Genomic DNA, 23,722 nt, shown 5'->3' on the forward strand with positions numbered 1-23,722 from the left:
AATATAATATGGTAGGTCGGTTATCATATATATTTATAATATCATTAATTATTGGATATTATCTCTTTTTCTCTAATAACCAATTGAGTGGGAAGTTATTGGTAGTTTCATGGTAACCGCAAGATAAAAGGAAAAATGTTATCCTAAATTTAGAAGTTGATAGGTTGATGAATTGAGATTTCTATTCTCGGAAAGTACTCATGGTGGTTGTCAAGTAAATGAGATTTACAAAATGATAGCTGAAGAGAGACTAGATAATCGTGGAGTGTTTCTATACGGTAGTCACTCAGTTGGCCGATTAGCTAAATAATTGAGGATCTTTTGCTAAACGATCGCATAGCATCTGTTAAACGATTGGGCAACGTATATATGATAGACATTTTCCATCTCCCACTTAATCAATCATTTACACAATTGTTGTTTCTCCGGTTTCGTCCTCTAACCAAGTCCACACAGAGCCCACACTTCTGGATTCTCACACCGAGAATACCAAGGTAGCCATTGTGGTGGTATCGTACTCAACTCGACATAGTCGAGGTGTATTGGAGGTTGTTCATTGTGTTTGTGGTCTTGGAGTTTTCTATGTTCATGATCTTGGAGTTCATGGTCGCTGTGATCATGTAGTGTAGCGGTTATAGTGTTCGAGCGCTCGGGTTTGTAGTGTTGTTGATTATTCGAGTGTTCGTGATCAAGGGTGTTGAAGATGAGTCTTCAAAGGTATGTGTAAACCTTTCCTTGATCGTATAGTAAAGCATGTTGTAATTTCGTATTAAGCATAGCCTGTATGTTTCCGTTTCTTGATTGTATTTGTTAATGTTCATATACGTGTGAAATTTGGAATGATCTTTCCGTACTCATGGAAATCTTCATGTACGATTTCCTTCAAGAATAAGTTTATTATTTACAAGCCACAATTTTTAGGACATAGTACCCAACAAACTCTCACTTGGACTAAAACTCTAGTGGTAACACATATACATAATGTTGCATTGTTGAGTTTTAGAGAGAAATATAATAAACTATGGCATACATACCCATGGTTTGTCTTCACTGGGCATTATATACCCACATCTTCAATAGGCATCATATACCTAGGGGTTTTTCTTCCACTTGCCCTAGATTATACAATCCATAGACCTAGACTCACTAGGTGATCCTAAAACACTTTAGCCGTGAGAACCTTTTTAAATTGATCAACAAACAGTAGACTTCTAACTTTCAACATATAGGGAATGCATCTTATATCCTCAACTTCTTGAGGTGATTTCCAATGGCATCATCAAATATTGATGACATGAGTTTCTGCCAAACCCATGTTACGATCAGGCTTTCACACAACCCTCCCATTATGTTGAGGCATTCTCAACTCTTGAGAAAGATACATCTTACTAGTTCTAACAACTCTTGTTATAGAACTAGTTTAATCAACAACTCTTGTTGATTTTCTATAACTCCCATGGAAACTTGACGCAATACTAGCTTATCACAAGATTGATGGTCTCTGACATGGTCTTCTTCGAGAAAAGTAACATTTCTAGATACAAATACTTTATTTTCAGTTGGATTGAAGACGTATTTAGCTTTTGGGTAGCCTACAAATAGGCCTACTTTTGAATGACACTCCAATCCCCTAAGACTTTGCACCAATGTATGTGTCGGTTGTCCCCAAATTCTGAAATAACATAAACAACCTTTACGTGTCGTAAATAATTTTTATGACCTCTCCATAACTCATATGAAGTTTCAGAAATCTTCTTAATGGAACCTATGTTCAAAAGTATATAGCAGTCTGTAGAGATGTCCAAAAAACCTATGGGGTTGGGGCCCCATGAGGACCCGCCCCGAACGAGGCGGGGAATCCCCAAATAATTGAGAATGGGGGAGGGAGTGGGAAATTTTTTTTTTCTGTTTACAATTCGAGGCCGGGGATGGGGAATATATTCCCCGACCCCAACCTCGCCCCGTCCTGATTTTTGTATATAAATTATAAATTTATAATATATATTAATATTAATATTGTAGACTTTGTTAGGATAATTATGGAGGTTTTAGTTATTTAAGTTTAAGATTTTATTACTTTAATTCCTTAGAAGTTGTAATATTTAAGATAAGATGTTCTTAATTGTTGAATATTAATTTATAAAAATTATGAGAATTTAGCATTTTAATTATATTTTTTAAATCGAATGTGTATTATTTATTTTATTATCAAAATTGATAATATTTTATTTAAATGAAAGTTTTATTGGATATGTTTAAGGAATTTTTAAAAATATATATTTAATTAAAATAAAAAAAATTGTTAGAAAAAATGATGGCAAGAAATTTTTCCTCGCGGCGTACCCGATCCCTGTGAAATCCCTGCGGGGAAACCCCGCCCCGTTCCCCACGGGGAAATTCGCAGGGATGGGGAGTGGAATAAAGGGTAGGGACAGGGAGGGCTTCTCCGTCCCCGCCTTGCCCCGCCCCGTGGACATCTCTAGCAGTTTGTACTGCATATCCCCAAATCTAATTAGGCAACTGAGCATAGCTCACTTATCAACCAAACTATGTTTAACAGGGTTTTGTTTCTTCTTCTCGATATACCGTTCTGTTGAGGCGCTAGGTGCAGAGCGTTATGATTGAATTCCATGTTCTATCAAATAGTCTTGGAATCTCAACTTTATATACTTTCCACCTCGATCTGATCGAAGTGCCTTAAACGTTTTACCTAACAAGTTCTCAATTTTAGCCTTATACTTCTTGAACTTTTCAAATGCTTAAGATGAATTAGGTAAAAATGGTCGTACCTTGAATAATCATCTGATGAGATATTCATACCCTTATCATGCTTTAACATTCCTTGATCCACTGAGATCCGAATGCACGAGTTTTAAGGGTTATTTGGTTCCCTTTTTCCAGAAAAATGTCATTTAGTCATTTTATCCTCAAGACAAGAGTCACATGGAGGTAAAAAGTTGTCTTTTAACTGGTTTAGATGACCAAATCTCTCAATCCTATTAAGGTTAATGTGACCAAATCTTAAATCCCAAAGATATGTACTTGAAGAAACATTTTGCATTTTGTTACCAACCGTTTTAAATGTCTCGATATTTAAAATAACCTTCATTTTGGTTGGTTTTAACATATAAGTTGTTTTCTAGTAGAACAAATAAACATACTTCTTTTGCTAATGAACACTTTATTTATATCAAAAGATACTTTGTACAGTTGTTCAAATTAGAGATAGATTTCTTTGCATTTCAAAAACAAAAAGTACATTATCTAATATAATGAATCTATCTCCGGATAACAACTTCAAAAGCTCCCACTGATTTTGTTGAGATAACCTCACCTGTTCAAACCCCTGAGAGTTATTTCGCCTTCCATAAGCATTCTTCAGAAACTAGTTTCCTTGTTTTGGTTTTTCGGCTTTCTTCTCCACAAGGTATTTTAGGTAGTTTCTTTTCTAGTGCCCATCCTCGTTGTAGTAGAAACATTTTCCTTTTTCTACAACTTTAGCCTTGCCTTTTTGGTCAGTAGGAGTCTTCCCTTTCCCTTTACCCTATTTCATCGGAACACTATTGTTCTCAGAAGAAGAAGTGTCAGACTTTGTCCTAAGGGACAATCCTCTGTTGACCTTATTCATGGTGGCAACATTTACCTCCACTTCCCGTCCCTTAGATTTCAACAGGGACTGATAAGTCTGAAGCTCATTGAGAAGAGTAGTTAAGTTATATTCTATCTTGTTCATCATCATCTCATTAACTATAAAAATCTCTTCAAAAGAGACTTTAGAATAAAATTGACTTGACTTTTCTCATCTATAAAAACGCCGTTTACTTCTGCCACGTTGAAATGGACCATCATGTCTAGGACATGTTCTTTAACGGAGGTCCCTTCTTTCATATAGCAGTTCTAAACGTATTTGATGGCATCACGTTTAAGGGAGAAGGACAACTGTCCAAACATCCCCTGCAGAGATTCCATAATCTCTTTAGCGGTATGCAAACCATTGTGTTTCTTAGCCCTAGTCCACTTGTCATATGCATCTCGAATAGTTTAGTTTGCAATTGAGTCGGGGTTTTGAGGACACTCCTCAGTTAAAACAAATCTAAGATCCTTGATTAGCAGTATTGTATTACAATTTGATTTCCATGTAGCATAATTATCCCCGCTTAGTTTCTGGAAAGCAAATAGTTGTACTAAAATGCTAATCATGCTGAAAATATAAATAAATTATATTAATGAATTGTTATAAACCTTTTAATAATATCCAATCAGATTTAGCAAAGAAAATAATGTACCCATCATTATTTTTATTACAACGATACTTCAGAGGTTTAGAGTAACATTTACCAAGGGGTAGTCTGCTACTCCTCCTTTGAATTGAGACAATGTCAGCTAATCACTACTACAGAGTAACTCCAATAGATCTTTTAGTTATCGTTTGTTTGGTCTAGAATATACTAACTTTTAGTAATTCTCCTAAGTGTGACAAGCCATTTTCAAACCCTAGAGGTCAGCCCCAATAATGCTACCGAATTAGAGAGTTAAAGTTGGGAATCGATCTAAGAGGCCGTATCCATTTCTGGAGTTTGAGTTGTTCCAAATCCTATGTTACAACCCTCTAAAGGGATGTCTCTGAAAAGATGACTAGCTAACGCCGCCTAAAAACGACGAGTAGACACAACATAGGAATCTCACGGTTCAACCTAATGAAGGAGACTGTAGGATATGTTAACACATTTTCTTCACCTACTTACTATGAACTGGTTCCCCTATTCACCTTGATATTGAACCATGCAAACACATTTCGAATGGAGGTCACTTCCCCGGTGACTCGAAGCCGAGTATGAAGTTCACAGTGTGAACTCTTGGGGACGTGAGAGCAAGAAACAATATATTTTATATATTATTAATCTCCCACATAAGTGTTCTATTTGTTTTGGATAAAAGTTTACTTAGGTATATTCTGGCTAATAAAACATATCCTAGGTCTAGGTAATTTTTCTGAGTATAACATTTATATTGGATTTAACCTACGATGTCTAGATGGAAAACCAATTTTAAAACCTCACATCACTTACGCATGCTCATAAAACTAGGTTAACCTAACTCATACGCCGACTCAATCCCAAGGTAGCAGGTGTTTCGTAAACCATCAACTTAAATACCTCCAACCTTAGACAGGATCTCACAAGGTGAGTTATTCTTGTAATCACTAGTTTTACAAGACATCGACCTATTTTAACTATTAAAACAGGATAGCTTGGATTCTGTTAACCCTAAGTGAGTACGCTTTTATCTTTGTTATAGAGTTTAAAGTCTATCTCTTTTTATAACACTTATAACGAAGACAATAAACCTATAACATGCATCAAACATGCTTTATAGAATAATTATATAAACATCCATTCCATGCATTAATATAACAAATTATATCAGAAACCATGAAATCTTACACATGCGTACTATACATTATAACACTTATAATATACTTGTAATACATGCTACATGCTTAACCTATGGTGGGATTTTAAATCTACATGGCAGATAATATGCACACAGAAGATAAATTATTTAATCTATACATTCACAATGCATAATTAAATAAACCACACTAGAATGGACTAGTTTTGGTATTCTAAGCCTTGAATAATAAACAGTAAATAGCCTTGAATCGCCTTCGAATACTTTGAACCAGCTCGAACCACTTGAAAACCTCTTGAACCGACCTTCAAAATAGCTAAACCGGCCAAAAACCCCCAGAAACCGGTCAAAACTGGTCAAACCAGTCAAACCGGACTAGTCTAGACCATCTGGACCGACTGAGCCACCAAACCGAGCATGCAAACAGACGGGTCGGATGAGTCGGGCACGGGCGTGGGTCGACTAGCGCTCTAGTTGCGATCTTGGATCGGTTGAACAGGCGCGAACGACTTAGGCTGAAAATGCGGCTTAGGCTAGAGATGCTGACGCGGGCCGGAACGCTGAGATGGGCCACGACAAGAATCAGGTCGAACGCGGGTTGTGGGTCGGGTCTGGACCAACTCCAAGCATCAGACGTTGCTTGCGGGTCGTGGAGTCTCCTTAGGTCGGGTTGCGGGTCATGCATCGGGTCTGGAAGGGAAAAATCACCAAAAAGCAACCTGACCTCTTTGACGAAACCGAGTAATTACAACCTAAGATCAACTCTATAACTTTAAGAAAATTACAGACCCTTCATACAAATTAAAGCCCATACATCGGGCAATTACAATAATTATTACAACACAAGAGAGAATTGTGATATCAAAGACGAACACAATTGATGGAACGAACATATGTGCAACGGAAGAAATAAAGGATCTAAAGCACTCCAATTATGTTCATTTCGAGAGAATAAGCATGCAATTAAATTAAAACAAAAGGGTGGAGAATATACAACCTTTGTAGTCCTAATTCTTCTCCAAATCCGCTCCAATCTCCTCACGAACGGTTCCTAGATCATTATGAGAGTCTTCCCAACTATTCTTTAGCCTTAGAACGGGATGGTGGGACCTAGTGAGTGACAAATTTGGATAAGAAAAGGGTAAGGAATTGAGAGAGAATTAGGTTGAGACTTTTATAAAAAAAAAATCTCATAAAATTCCACTTTTCCAAAAAAAAAAAAAAAAAGAATACTACTATTTATAGGAAAAAGCATGCAAATCATGCAATTTTGAGTTGATGGAAATTTGACACTAAAAAATCCATTAACTCAAAGTGGGAATTAGTGGGATTAGTGTATTCAATTGGAAACACCACCTCGCATTGCAAATGTTGAATTTTTCCATTAAAAAAAAATTGAATCTTTCCACTGACTTGGTCAAGAGGTTAAAGTTTGACTCTGAAAGTGAAAAGTCAACATTTTGACTTTCTTCCAAAGTCAAAAGTCAATATTTTGACTTTTATCTCAATTTGGACCTAGTCAACAATTTTGACCAATTCCATTTAATTTCAAAATTAATTATAATAATTAATTTAAAATAAATTAATATTAAATAGTTAATCAATTAATTTAATTAAATATTCAATTATAAAATACAACGCTAATCCCAATCAATATGAATATCTATTTATAGTCTTGATATTTAAATCTTATTTAAATATCTCCAATTCTCTCTTTATATGTTTAATTTATAATTAAAAATTAGGTTAAATATATTGAATATATTCAACACTTTACTCCAAAAACCAAATTCGAATACTTCAAACTCGTTTGTCACACTGTTCTAAGGTTTAATCCAGTATGCGCTAGTAAGGGGACCTCATGGACCTACAGATCATGGGCTCCAATGATCCAAGATTAATCGACTAAACTATTTGACCAAATTAACCAATATTCGTTAACTACCGGGTCGCTCCACTAAAGCCCAGTAGTTGCACTCCCCTCCATAGATATATTTCTGTCCAACCCTTCATAGGTTGTTCATAATAACGGTTGGTCAAAAGTTATTTTACTCCCAAGATTACGTCTTTCTTCTTAAGTCCCACTAATCCTCTAATGAATAATTGGTTTGTGATCCAATCACTAAACCGAGTCCCTCTAGGGCCAATGAGAGGGTGGGGCTTCTTGTTCAAGATCCGGAGTAAGCACTTAAGGAACAACCTCTTTATTATCCCTAAAAGCAAGTAGGAATGAAATCTATCTTGCACCCTATGTCCACAACTATCTACCCAGTTTTACCTCTGAAATAGGAGACCTATTGAACCGACACTGTTGAGTCAACCCTCACCCATGCAAATCTAATGATAAACCTGAATAAACAGGAGTTCATAGTTAGTTCAAGATTAAGGTCAAGTTACCTAAGTCATCGCTTTGAAATAGTCAGTCTTAAACATTAAACAACATTATAAAATAAGAGTAACTTATTTCTTGGTCCGATCTTATACAAACTCTTTGAACAGGACACCTCCACTCACATATCTCCATATGAACGATTTAAAATCATGTCATTTGTACTAAATACAAAGTGGGCCATATTCGATAGTCCCCAAGATAAGATACCCAACCTTATCCGTATACTATAGACCATTTTGTCTATCTACTCAAACTTGATCCACTTTTATGTCGCTACATAAAGTCCAAGTATTCATGTAATAGTCATGAATCTTAGTTTATTGGATTTAGGTTATTTCTAAAAACAAAATGAGCTATTCATATATTCAATAACAACTTTATTGACTAAACCTCAATAACATATTTATTGATATTAGAATAAGTTTATTGTTTATAAACCACGAGTTTTAGAATAAAATGCAACAGTTGTTACCGTAAGAGCCATACCTCTTACCAAAACATTTGAGCACACGACTAAACTATTTTGAAAGCAATGCAATCGATTCACCAAGAGGGTCTTTTAATTCTTTATCGTCATCAATCAACTCTTCTTTAACAGTGGATTGAATAACAATTCCTTATTTTTTTTTCGATTTTCCAATCAAAGGACATTTCAAAAGTGAGTAAGGAGCCAAATAATTCATTTACTCTCAACTTTTTTGTGTCTTGAGCTTCCTCAATGGCAGTGACTTTCATGTCAAATCTCTTGGGTAGAGATCTAAGTACCTTTCGGACAAGTTTTTCTTCTGAAATCTTCTCTTCGAGAGCAACAACTCATTTGCAATATCAAGCAAATGTACATTGAATTCAACAATGGATTCTTCATTGTGCATATGCTCAAACTTCGATGTCACCAATTGCAGCTTGGACATTTTTACTTTAGACATTCCCTCATGAGCAACAGACAAGATATCCCATGCCTTCTTAGCTGAGATATAAATATTAATTAATTTGAATATGTTGCGATCTACACTATTGAATATGGCATTCAAGGCACGTGAATTTCTCAAAGAAGCTTCATCTTCATCTCTAGACCACTAAGCCTCTAGCTTCAAGATTTCCCTCCCATCATCAGTTTTGATGGTTGACAACTAGTAGAAATACAAGTTATTACAACTCAAATAAGTAAAACAATGATAGAATGCGATGGGAAAATAGGCAATATCATGTCCGAAAGCGCTAAATTGAAATAAATTGCGATCGCGAGTGCTCATCGCATAAAAGTAGTTAATTTGCCTATTTTGTGTAGGAACAATGCGATGATGCATATGAAATTGTAATTCAAAGGCATAATGTGACAACGCGCTTGAAGTTGCGATCGCAAGACATGCGACCGTGAGAAGTTTCTCAAATGGTGATCGCATAAAGGCCTCGCATCAAGGTGACAACATAATAAATCGTGATGGAATGTAAAGCTGATAACGGTCGATCCTGAATTTAGTTGACAAGCCTTAAGAAGCCATATTGTAGCAAGTACATTGAACTTTCGGTGATTTTTAAACGACGCAACAGAGTAGGAATATTAATGTCGTTTCATTGCAATCATTGTAAGAAAAGTTGCTTCACCTTGAAATCTATAAATACCGAAGGCCACTAGAGAGAAAAAGGAATTAGTTAGTTAGTCCATTCTCGCACATACTTATACATATATATAAAGGACGGAGAAAGCAAAGAGACGAGGAAGCCAAGAGAAATCGCTCCCGGACAGATCGAGAGACCGCCGGAAAGCAACACAAAGAAGAGAGGGCCAACCCTTGCGAGGGTAAGAATCCACATTTAGAACAGAGTTGAAGTGACAAAGAACAGTGTAAAAGGCCATGGGGAGCAAGACATTGCTTACTGGGCTTGTTATCTCTCAAATCCATTTATTATTTTATATTCAGTACTTTATTTGCAGAAAATAGAAACTTCATTTCAATCTATGTTCAATCTCTCTATACCATACATGAGTAGCTAAATTTCTGAATGGGTTGAAAAGCATTTAACTAGAATGACTTAAGATTTACATTTTATGCGATCATCTTGTTTATGTATGCATCATTCACCTTTGAACGTACTTGAGAAAGTAGTCTAAAGATAGAATCTAGGCTTGAGAGAGTCAGATTAGATCATATAAGCAAGACTAGAAACTTAGACATAAGTTCTATCTGCTATTTATACATCACATGCGCCCTAGAAATAGGATTGGTGGTATGCGGTCACCTTGTCTTATGTGCGACATTCATCATTTGGACATACTTGAGAGAGTAGTCTAAAGATAGAATCTAGGCTTGAGAGAGTCAAATTAGATCGCATAAGCAAGAACAGAAACTTAGAAATAAGTTTTATCTACATTTTCGCATATGCATCGCATGCGTCCTAGAAATAGGAATTATGGCATTCTACATTAAGAAATTTAGTACTGATATTTGTGTGTAGCATGATCGCATAACTTGTGCACAATCTTAAGAAATTTTAGCTAAACCCCTTTTCAACCCCTTCATCGCATACTTATTGTAACTCTACGCTTTCATTACTATGCGTTCAACTCCGTCGCATAGGAAAAATCTCAATCAAAACACTATCCACTTTATTTATTTATCACTGCAATAAAATCGAAGAGTCTATCGCATATCTACTTAGTAGTCCCTGTGTTCGACCCTGGACTTACCAAGAAACCTAAGAAGGCTTATATTTGGGCCTTATTAGGAAAACTTACATGATCACCGCAAAACTCACACCATAACACACCATAATTTTATGCATCAATGGTAGGATATGTCCATCCGGATACAACAACCTTCCAAGTCTTATTGTGAATCGACTTAAAAACGACAGTCATTTGAGCTTTCTAGTACGAATAGTTTGTTCCATCAAGAACAGGTAGATGAGTGGTATAACCTCATTCCTTTATTTTGTCCATGATCGAAGCACCTGAGATAAAGATGACTCGTTCTGATGAAAAAGGCAATAGGATGACTCGTCACTCGATATTCAGATGTTAAATAGAAAGCACTGACAATAATTGTAACAACCAAAATACTAATAGCAAGTAAACAAGTAAAGGCACACAGCGTTGGTAACCCAGTTCAATGACAAACACCTAAGTAAAGGCTTCCTCTCAACTGAACTTAGGATCCCACTAATTATGTTGATATTAACGTCTGACACTTCTGAAGGAATTCTTAACAAAGAGACCCGTGAATGGATGGAGATCGTTCTAAACTCCATTGTGACAGAACATACACATTTACAATTAAATATTAATAGTTATACAAAAACTCTAAATTACAGCATGCTTTAAGAGGGAAAGTACCCTTGAAGAACTATTCTTCTCGTTCCCTCAAACTTACTGCACGATCGTCACCAACACAAACGAATCTACACTCGAATAGTAATCTTCTCAACAATCTCCTCAAACAAGAACATATCTCCACTCGTCCCTCAAACATAAAGTAGACACCACCAGAAGGCTATCTCGGTATTCTCGATGTAAGAATCCAGGAGTTGTGGGCTCAGTTGGATTTAGTAGAGGATAGGAGGAATTTGAGAGATCGTGTAGACGATTGAGTAAGTGGGAGATAGTTTTAGTCTATCGTATAGACAATGTACTCGATCGTTTAGAAGACAAGTCACTGTCGTATAGAAAACTCTTACACGATTGTGTATGCTCTCAAGCTATCGTATAACTATTGCTTTTTTATCATCCGATTCTTAAAATCTTAATGATCGCCTCGTGTAAAAATAAAAACAATTTTCATTTTAACGATCAGTTACCATAACTAATCATAACTTCCCACTAAGTTGGTTATGGGAGAAAAAACTGTAACCAATTATCCTATAATTGATTTAATTATAAATATAATCATTATATTCATAACCGGTTAATATCACATCTCATGCAATATATAAACCATAGTTTTTTTTCTCCCTTATAGCATATAATAATAATTCCTCCAATTAATGTATCTAATACATTAAGTCAATTATAACTCATATAATTGATCCAATTTCACTATATCATATATAATTAAATTTCCTCTTGTTAATTTGAACATTTCAAATTAATCCAAAAATTGATTCTCAACATGAATCCATTGAGCTACCAAGGGGATCTTATGGACCTATAGCTTGAAGCTCCAATGGTACGTGAATAACTGACTAAACTCTTTAATCACGATATCCACCATCTATTAACTGTCAGACATTCCACTAAAGGCCGACAATTGCACTCTTCGCACTATAGATATATTTCTGTGTCTATTGGATATAACCAATTAACAGAACGATGATCCTTCACAAATCGCTCGTAAGTACAGCCAGGTCAATTTACCGTTTTGCCCTTGTAATTACATCTAACTCCTTAAGTACCACTGATTCCTGCAATGAACAATCCATCATAGTCCTACTATGAGTAAATCCTTCTCGGACCAAGAGAAGGTGCGATGCTACGTTGTTCAAGTCCTGAAATCAACTCTTAAGGGGCAGTTTATCTACTTACCTCTAAATTGGGGAAGGAGTGAATTTCGTCTTGTGTAGTTGAGTTCCCAGCTCCTTAATCAGAAGAATCCCCAAAATGGTAGGTTTGAGTCGGCGATCTGGCCACTCGCACCCATACAAATCAAATGACCGCCCTCATACGTAGGAGTTCCTAACTCACTCAAATTAAGGTCATGTTACCTATGGTCATCCTAGTGAAATGAAAGTCTCTGTCATGAATGGCGTTATATAACGAGACTAAACATTTCGTGGTCTGATCTTATCAAACTTTTTTGTATAAAGCATCTTCGCTTGCATGTCTAATACATGAATGGTCAGGATGAGACCATTATAGTACTTTAAAACACTTGTAACATCTACATAGCGGGTTATATTCGTAGTGTCAACAGGATAAGGTTTTCCTCCTTTATCCATCTACTACAAACCATTTAGGTTATCACTTAAAGCACAAACCACTTGTATGTCATCACATACATGCTTAAGTTATAACGTTAACCGGTTATCTTAGTTTATTGGTTTGTGGTTAATGCATCAAAATATCTCATATATCATAGACTGTAGTGAAGAAAATATCTCATATTATTACATCACATAATGTTTGTTCATATACATATTTACAAACTACTGGACCAAACGAGATTTAGGGCATCAACCCTAACAACTTTGGCACCCGACAGTGTGAGGCTCCTCTCAACTTGATTATCCTTCTCTTGGATCATTGAAATCCCTTCATTGAAAAATTTTAGGTTCTTCTTGAAGGAACTCTTATACAAAAGTACCTATGAGTGGAAGCGGATCTTTCCAATTCATTGTGACAGAATTTCCAAATATACATTCACACATACAGATATGCATTAACAACACTAAATTACTGACATGCTTAATGGATAAATAAACAAAAGACTGAGATAACATACTAATTGAAGATTTTCTTCACAGCAAATCTTGCTTTCGCTAGAACGGCAAGCAATCGTTCAGCAACACCCAATCGTCTACCACGATCAGTCTCTACACGAATAATGAAAAAAGGGACGACACCACCACTTGAAACCTTCAATATTCTTGGAGTGAGAATCCAAAGAGCGGGCTTTGTTCGGATTTGGTAGAGGGGAGGAGGAAAAGAGATCGTATACAACGATCAAGCAAATGGGAGAAAGACTCATCTATCATATAGACAAAATGCTTGATCATTTAGGTAAAGTATATGATCGTGTAGGACAAGCTAAGCGATCATATATATGATCGTTTAGTAAAGCTCGAGCACTAAACGATCGTTTAGTAAAAGATAAGCAATTGTTTAGTAAGTAGCATGCGCGGGTGTAACCGTTTGTTCATTAAACAACACTATCGTATAGGCTCTAATTTACTAAGTATGACCTTCTAGAATCGCAACACACCGTGAGCTATTTAAGTGTCTTAAAACGATTCTTCATCTTACTCATCAGTTACGAAAACAGAATAGACGCCGCCAATTATCCCGTAACTATCCAATTAATAAATAATAAATATAATTACATTATATTCATAACCTATGGTTTAATATCATGTATTAAACATAGTATATTTCCTCCATTAGATATAAATCATATTTATATCCAATTTCCTCCAAATTAATGTATCTCATACATAAAGTCAATTATATCATATATAATTAATTAGCTCAATTATATCATATATAATCAAACTCTCTTTTGTTAATTTGAACATTTCAAACTGACCTAAAAACTGATTCTTAACTTGTATCCAAGCTACCAAGGAGACCTTATGAACGTATGGCTCAAAGCTCCAATGGTACGTGAATAACTTACTAAACTTTTTAGCCACGATATCCACCAACTGCCAAGCATTCTACTAAAGACCGATAGCTGAACTCTTCTTACCACAGATATATTTCTATGACCATCGTATATAACCAATTATCAGTACGATGACCCTTCACAGATGCTCGTAAGTACAACTTCACAGACCCTTCACAGATGCCCTTGTAGTTACATCTTACTCCTTAAGAACCACTGATCCCTCTATGAACAATACAACATAGTCCTACTATGTGTGAACACCTCTCGGGCCATGAGAAGGTGTGTGGCACCACATTGTTCAAGCCTCGGGATCGGCACTTAAGAGAACAATCTATCTACTTACCCCTGCTTCGGGGAAGGAGTGAGCTCCATCTTGTGTAGTTGAGTGGTATGTTTGAGTCGGCGCTTTGGCCTCTCGCACCCAAGCAAATCAAAGAACTGCCCTCAATGGCAGAAGTTCCTAACTCACTCAGGATTGAGATCATGTTATCTATGGTCATCCTAGTGAAGTGAAGTCTCAGTCATGAATAGGGTTATATAACGAGACATTAACACTTCATGGTCAGGTCTTATACAAACTCTTTGTATAGGACGCCCCCGCTCACATGTCTCCAACATGAATGATCAGGATCAGACCATCTGTGACAAGTCACAACACTTGTAACTATTCCACAAAGCGGGTCACATCCGTAGCATTACTAGGATAAGGTTTCCCTTCCTATATCCATATACTACAGACCATTTTGATTATCACTTAAGACATGATCCACTTGTATGTCACCACATACATGTTTAAGTTATATAAATACATCCAGGGATTTTAAGTTTATTGGTTTGTGGTAAAGTAAATAAAACATCCAAATGCGCAAAGTCAAGAAGTGGAGTAAGTATCATATATCATACATCACAAGCGTTCGTACAAACTGTTTACTAACTACAGGGCACGATACTTTAGGGCATCAACCCCAACACTCCTAAGATAGAGAACTTCTTCTCTGAAACTGAGTCTTAGGCTCTCCCTAAGAATGAGAATCCCTTCTTTGGTAGTAATGACTTAGGCTCCCCCTAAGATCGTGAAACTCTTCAAAGTGTTGCACTCAACAGATGAAGAATATGCACAACAGAATAGCAAGTAAACGAGCAAGAAAATGATGTAGAATAGTTTAGCCAAAGTATAGAAAATGTCTTGCTCAATTAAACAATTGCGACAACCTTAAAAGGTCTGCAAAACTCACTTTAAATAATCAAATCCAATCAAGGAAATAAGTCCTTATCTAGAATGAAAAGTCGCGCTTCAAAAAGTAACAAATTCGACTAAATATCATAGACATATACTTCCATATAAGGAAAAAAATTCTGTAGGAAAATATTCTAATGTCACAACTAAATGTTAAGATTTTATTTGAGACATCTGCAAAACTACTGCATTAAAGAAAGTTATAAAGCCAACAAACGAAATCTCCAACAATAGTAGTTTTGCAAAAAAGTCGAGGGTCAAAGACTTGACCAATTTATGAAAATAATCTAATTTAATAGATCGAGGGTTCTGAACTCGACCAATATAAAACACAAATTGAACCCTCGACCAAATAAAAAATAAACAAATAAATGAAAAAAAAACACTCTAACTAAATTGGTTGTCTTTATTATATGTATAAGCCTTCTTTTATTTTAAAGTTTTGATTTGTTTTTTCAATTTGCAATTGTCTATTAATTATAATTTATATATTATTTTTATTCTATAAAGGTTTATTTTGATTTTTTAAATTAATATTACATATATAAATGTTAAATCAATATATTCCTTTTTATTTATATGAATATTGAATTATAAACATTTTTTTATGTATTGAAGGAGAAATTTTGGACCAATCACAAATTTCCACATCATTTACTAAATTAATAACCAAATTTCAAATCATCAAATTTGGGACCAATTAGGCGTGGACATGTGTCTCGAATTGAACTTGAAGACAAATCCAATGACGTCACGTGGTTTCATCGTAAACATTGAATCAGATAAGATTAATTTGACCCAATTTAATATTGTTATTTGGGTTAAAATTCAACTATGCCCAAAAATAGGTTGAATTTAACCTGAATGTCAAATCAGACCTAAATCCAATTAATTGGGCCTAAAAGCCAGGCCCATAGACCAACCAAGCCCAAACCCATGGGCTAACCAAGCCAAAGCCCATAAAGCCCATCAGAGAGCCCTATAAATAGATAAACTCTTCTCATTTCAAAGGGTCAGCAATTCTACTCTCCAGAGAGCTTAAATGATATTCTCTATAATCAGAAGACTCATTAACTCTTGAATCTGACCACGCTTGAAGACTGAAGTCCTTTGAAGATACAAGCATTCTTCCAAGACTCGAAGTTCAAGAACATCCACACGCCCCGCTTCTATACAAAGTGTATGTATTCAACCGAGAGAGAATTAAAGGATCAAGTACTAAAGATCAAACCACATCGCATCAAATCAACATCAACACCAACTCAAGCTTAACTCCACAAAACAAGTTTTTTCAGAAGCCTCGTGTGAGCACTAATCATCGAAGAAGATCAATAAGCTCATAGGTTGATCGTCCAAGAAGATCATCAAACCCAAAGGCCAATTGTCCAAGAAGATCATCAAGCCCAAAGGTCGATCGTCCAAGAAGACCATCAAGCCCAAAGGCCGATCATCCAAGAAAATCAACAAGCCCAAAGACCGATTATCCAAGAAGATCAATAAGCCCAATAGTCAATCATCCAAGAAGATCAACAAGCCCAAAGGCCAATCATTCAAGAAGATTAACTATTTTAAAGACCTAAATCCTCCAAGGATATTCTCTACAATCAGACCTAAATCCAATTAATTGGGCCTAAAGGCCAGGCCCATGGACCAACCAAGCTCAAACCCATGGGCTAACCAAGCCAAAGCCCATGAAGCCCATCAGAGAGCCCTATAAATAGAGAAACTCTTCTCATTTCAAAGGGTCAACAATTCTACACTCCAGAGAGCTTAAAGGATATTCTCTACAAACAGAAGACTCGTTGACTCTTGAATCTGACCACGCTTGAAGACTGAAGTCCTTTGAAGATACAAGCATTCTTCCAAGACTCGAAGTTCAAGAACATCCACACGCCCCGCTTATATACATCAAGTGTATGTATTCAACCGAGAGAGAATTAAAGGATCAAGTACTAAAGATCAAACCACATCGCATCAAATCAATATCAACACCAACTCAAGCTTAACTCCACAAAACAAGTTTCTTCAGAAACCTCGTGTGAGCACTAATCATCGAAGAAGATCAATAAGCCCATAGGTTGATCGTCCAAGAAGATCATCAAACCCAAAGGCCAATTGTCCAAGAAGATCATCAAGCCCAAAGGTCGATCGTCCAAGAAGACCATCAAGCCCAAAGGCCGATCATCCAAGAAAATCAACAAGCCCAAAGACCGATTATCCAAGGAGATCAATAAGCCCAATAGTCAATCATCCAAGAAGATCAATAAGCCCAAAGGCCAATCATTCAAGAAGATTAACCATTTTAAAGACTATAGTTTATTTTGAAAGCATCAAAATATTATGTATTAGAGATTGTACTCACTTTCCACAAAATTAATACAAATAAAAAATTCAAGTTCCACGAACTAAATTTCTCTTGAAATCTCATGCGAACAAATTGGCATGCCCAGTGGGACCTCTCTACCTCTCATCTCTCTCTTGTCATCCAAGTCAAAAAATTCGATAAATGGCACCAAAGAAAGTCGCATCTAAAGCTACCGTCATAAGTGACACTTACACAAGACCTGTCACCTGCAAGCATTCAAAAGAGACCATGCAGGAACAAGAACAAGGTTTTTTCCTCACAAAGAAAATCTGGGAATAATTGACGGAATCTCTTGAAGGTAAGATCCTTATCAGAGAAAATTCTTTGTTTGAAAACCATCCTCATGAATCTGCAGACTCCTCATTTGTAACGGTAAATGCAAGAGGAAGAAGATGCCCATTTGAATAAACTAATGTAGCAATTAGTAACTTTCCTCAATGTTTGTCATACAAGTGGATACCATTTATTTGAATAACTGGCCTACATCTATTAAAATCTTTTATACAAGGACCAAATGCCCAAAATACAAAAGTAAGGAGACATGTCCTTTAGTTGGCGTTTCCTTTATTCTCCATTTCACACGAGTTCCAAGATTGGTCTGTTTAACCATATACATAAAGGAACTCTTATTCAAGAGTACCTACGAGCGGAAGTGGATCTTTCCAATTCATTGTGACAGAATTTCCACATATACATTCAAACATACTAAAATGCATTCATAATGCTAAATTATTGACATGCTCAAAAGAACAATAAATATGAGATCAAGAGATCATACCAGTTGAAGACTTATTCTTCACAGCAAATCTCGATTTTGCTGAGACGGTAAGCTATTGCTTAACAAAATCCAATCATCTACCTCGAATAGCCTCCACACGAACAGAAAAAAATAGGGATGACATCATTACTTAGAGCCCTCAGTATTCTTGGAGTGAGAATCCAAAGGGTGGGCTTTGATCGGATTAGGTAGAGGGAAGGAGGAAGGGAGATCATATACAACGATCAAGCGAGTGGGAGATAGGTCCGTCTATCGTATAGACAAAATGCTTGATCATTTAGGTGAAGTATATGATCGTATAGGAAAAAGATAAGCGATCGTCTAAACGATCATGTAGGAAAAACTAAGCGATTGTCTACATGATCGATTGTAAATATCAAATGTTAAACGATCACTTAGGAAAAGGTAAACGATCGTTTAGTAAATAGTGCGCGGGTGTAATCATTAAGCGATTGCTCAGCACTATCGTATAGGTAAGCGATCGTTTAGGCACTATCTATAGGCATAGATTTCTAAGCGATGACACTCTTTAACACAATCTCCGCACTTCCCATGCTTAACACACTGTGAGCTATTTAAGCGTCTTAAAGTGATCTTTCAGCTTACTCATCCGCTATGAAAACAGAAGAGACGTCATCCTATTACCCATTTAATCGTCTAATTAATAGACAATGAATATGATCACATCATATTCATAACTTATGAATTAATATCATATATTAATCATAGTATTTTTCTTCTACTAAATATAAATCATATTTATATCCAATTCATCCCAAATTAATGTATCTCATACATAAAGTTACTTATATCATATATAATTACCTAGTTCAATTATATCATATATAATCGAACTCCCTCTTGTCAATTTGAACATTTTAAACTGATCCAAAAACTAACTCTCAACTTGTATCCAAGTTACCAAGGGGACCTTATGGACCTATGGCTCGAAGCTCCAACAGTACGTGCATAGCTGACTAAACTCTTTAGTCACGACATCCACCATCCATTAACTGCCAGGCATTCCACTAAAGGCCGACAATTGAACTCTTCTTACCATAGATATATTTCTATGTCCATTGGATATAACCAATCATCAGTACGATGACCCTTCATAGATGCTCGTAATTACAACAGACCAATTAACCGTTTTGCCCATGTAGTTACATCTTACTCCTTAAGTACCATTGATCCCTCTAAAGAACAATACAACATAGTCTTACTATGTGTGAACACCTCTCGGTCCATGAGAAGGTGTGTGGTGCCACATGCTTCAAGCCCCAGGATCAGCCCTTAAGAGAGCAATCTATCTACTTACCCTTGCTTCGAGAAGGAGTGAACTCCATCTTGTGAAGCTGATTTCCCAACTCCCAAATCAGACGAATCCCCAAAGTGGTAGGTTTGAGTCGATGCTATGGTCACTCATACCCATGCAAATCAAAGGACCGCTCTCAATGGCAGGAGTCCCCAACTCACTCAGAATTGAGGTCATGTTATCTATGGTCATCCTAGTGAAGTGAAGTCTCAGTCATGAACGGAGTTATATGATGAGACGTTAACACTTTGATGTTAGGTCTTATACAAACTCTTTGTATAGGACGCCCCCGCTCGCATGTCCCCTTCACGAATGATCAGGATCAGACCATCTGTGACAAGTCACAATACTTGTAACAATTCCACAAAGTGGGTCGCGCCTGTAGTGTTACCAGAATAAGGTTTCCCTCCTTTATCCATATACTACAAACCATTTTGGTTGTCACTTAAGACATGATCCATTTGTATATCACTACATACATGCTTAAGTTACATAAAGACAACCAGGGATATTAAGTTTATTGGTTTGTGGTAAAATAAAAAACATCTAAATGTGCAAAGTCAAGAAGTGAAGTAAATATCATATATATTATACATCACAAACGTTCTTACAAAGTTGTTTACAAATAGGACACGAGACTTTAGGGCACAAACCTCAGCAATACAGCCACCTGAGCAACAATTTGTATGACTCATCCCAGTCATCGAACACTTTAGCCAACGCCTTTTTTTTACCCTCCCACACCTCGTGGTAAGGAACATGATATCCAAATTTTGTTTTCATGTCGAACTATAGTTGTGCCATGCTGATGGGTGGTTTTTCTCTTACGCATCACAAAACTCTAGTGTAATCATCAAATAATCTTACTGCACATGACTTTGACTAAGTTCTAAGTAAAAACATGTATGTTGTTCAACATACTTAGTGATCTTAAATAAGCCATGCAATTTTTTTTTTATTGCAGGAAATCTCCATTTGCAACCTTCTTTTCACTTCTTACACTAGATTGCCCAAATTGTCGGTGTCGATTCCACGACCTCATATAGTGTGTGACATTTAATAGCAAAACACTTGACCGCATGTTGTAACATTTCTTTGTCTTGACAAATCATCTCCTTATACAATTGGGTCGTGTTTTTTAATGTTATCTATTACATTCATATCCAAATCATTGAATGTATCTGAAAGTAACTCATTTTCATGACCATCAAAGTCTAACTCCTCAAATTCATTGTTTGTTTCTGTTCTAAAATCTCTATATAGCCACCATATCTTCATAATTATAGACTGGTGCAACTGATTCAGGATCAGGGTCAATACATTAGTCAAATCTTCAAAACGACTAAAGGGTTGTACATTCAAGTTAATATCCAACCCTACCCTACTCACATTAACATATAAATGCACTAATTCGGGAGTGACATTGCAATTGAGAACATTAGGTTCATTGCTTGTTCATTAGGAATAGGGAATGACATAAACCTTACTAATCCTGATGGTATTAGATTAGGATACCTATATAGTATTTGTAACTGGTTTGCTCTCATATCTACACTAAGTTACATCCCTATCATTTCAATGAATTGTTAAAAAACAAGTCCATTGTTCATATTTATGCTAAAACCCCCACATGGTAGTTGGTCATAATCAACTCCATCCATCACATTACCATTTGTAAACAACATAAATCTCAAACATTTGTCCACTATCTTCTAAAAAGAAGACAAACAATACTACTAATTATCAAACTTAAAAACAAACAAAAACAAACAAAAAAATATTTTAAATACGAATTTCGTATTAGAAACAAACAAAAGTACTTAAATTTTTTGTACTAAAAAACTAATACTAAAAGAATCGAATATTATTAAAAGAAAAAACAAGAATACTAAAGTATTTGTATTAAAAAATTATGAACATAAAATGAAAAGAAAACTCAATTACAAATATATTGTACTAAAAAACAAACTCTAATACTAAACGTTTTGTAATAAAAAACTTTGAACATCAAACTTAAATACTAAAAAAAATTGAATATTATAAGAAATATATAAAAAAAAAATCACTCAAATTAATAATTTTGTTTTAAATAAGAAAAAAAAACAACTTTTTTAAATTATAAACATCAAACTTAAATAAAAAAAAAATCAAACAGTATAAAAAATATAAAAAAATCATTATTCAATTAGGAATTTTTTATTAAAAACAAACAAAAACACTAGACTTTTTAACTAAAAAAAAGAATATTATTAAAAAATACAAACAAACAATGATACTTCTTTTTTATTAAAAAACTATAAACAAAAAATGAAGAGAAAACTAAAATTAAAAAATATATATTGTACTAACAAAATTTAATGCCTAAAACTTAACACTAAACACTAAAACCCTAACACTAACAAAATAACTAATACTCAAATAACTAATATTGAACTTAAAAAAAATAACATTGATATTAATTTTTTTAAAAAGAAAAGCCTAATGTTAAAAATTCTGACATTAACAAAATATAATATTATTTAAAATGCAAAAGAAAACATTAACATGGTAAATCTAGTATAATATAAATACGAATTTTAAACTAAGGAGAAAAATACTACTAACATCAATATATAAATATTATTGAATTCAACGACTATTAAAAAAAATTAACATGGTAGATCTATAATATCAATATATAACTAATACTAAAAAACTATTAACATCAATATATAAGGAATTAAAAGGGTATATCTAGTATAATATAAATATAAAAAATATTAAAAACAAAAAACTAGTAATAAATAAAAAGTAAATTTACAAATTCAACGATGTTCCTACTTTTTAAAAATAGAATAATATGAGAATATGGATTTATAGCCTATTTTTTAATTAAAAAAATATGAATTTAGTTGAGTGAAAGTGTATCTCTTTTTGATTCTTTGTTTCCCAAACAACAATAAAAACTATAAAAAAAATATATAACAGTGTGAGAATTGAAACAAAAATTATAATTATTTTTAAAAAATAGAAATTTACTAGAATAAACGTACAAATCTCACAATTTGATAGACGAATGTGGGAAATATGAGGATTTAGTAATAATTTTGGGAAGAAGAAGAGGAGAAAATTTGTGGGAAGAGAGAATCTGTGAGTTTGTGAGAAGTAAAATCGGAAGAAAGTAATATGTGAATTTGTGAGAAGTAAAAATCGGAAGAGAGGAAGAGAGTATTTTGTGAGTGTGAGTAATCTGTTTAAGACGTAAAAATCGGAGGTTTAAAAAGACATAGGTCAAATGTTCAAAACTCAATCCACGGGTTTCAAAAGACGAATGTGACCAGACATGGCAATGACCGACATATGATTGGGGCAGTCAAATGGGTGCAGGTCGAGACTTCAAGTCTCGAGATGGATGGTAGGCGATGATGGCAGGATGGCAAAAGTTGAACACTTGACCTATATTGGTCAAGTTTTCAACGCTCGACCTAATTTATATTTTTGTTTTGTTTTTTTTTTTTTTTGATTTTTTGATTTTTTGATTTTTTTTATATTTTTGGTGAGGGTTATAAGTCTTTGACTCTCGACTTTTAAAAAGCCAACCTGTAAAATTACCACAAATCTCTAAATATTAGAAACAACCTTATTTTTTTTAGTTATTGACGGTCAATCATAAATGTTCATCTCCAAACGAACTCGTAAGCATCTACAAGTTCCTACAGTCGGAGGAAAATACTTTTTACTGGTCAAATGCTAACCACTTTAATTGAACAAAATGACAAAGTATCATATTCTAATTTATTATCCCTACTTTTAAATTTGAAAGAATGCTAGTTAAAATTTTAGGCTAAAACTCATTTCCGGTCTTTCAGTTGCAATTTATGCTATCAACTTTATATACTCTCAATTTTGTAACAATTTAATATTTAA

The 23,722-nt window shown here is 34.9% G+C and overlaps 1 protein-coding gene across 1 annotated transcript in view; it reads right to left on the reverse strand.

Moving 5' to 3' along the window:
- Nucleotides 1–5,405: 5,405 nt before the first annotated feature.
- The window catches only part of LOC120081789 (Glycosyl transferase, family 35), a 29,529-nt gene continuing 11,212 nt past the window's right edge, over nucleotides 5,406–23,722 (reverse strand). Inside the window, exon 16 of the mRNA XM_039036953.2 lies at nucleotides 5,406–6,522. The gene's annotated coding sequence lies outside the window, so the exon portion shown is untranslated. The remainder of the gene's footprint in view (nucleotides 6,523–23,722) is intronic.

This window comes from Benincasa hispida, chromosome 7, assembly GCF_027475165.1.
Source record: "Benincasa hispida cultivar pf3 chromosome 7, pf3_genome.v1.1, whole genome shotgun sequence".
Lineage (NCBI taxonomy): Eukaryota > Viridiplantae > Streptophyta > Magnoliopsida > Cucurbitales > Cucurbitaceae > Benincasa > Benincasa hispida.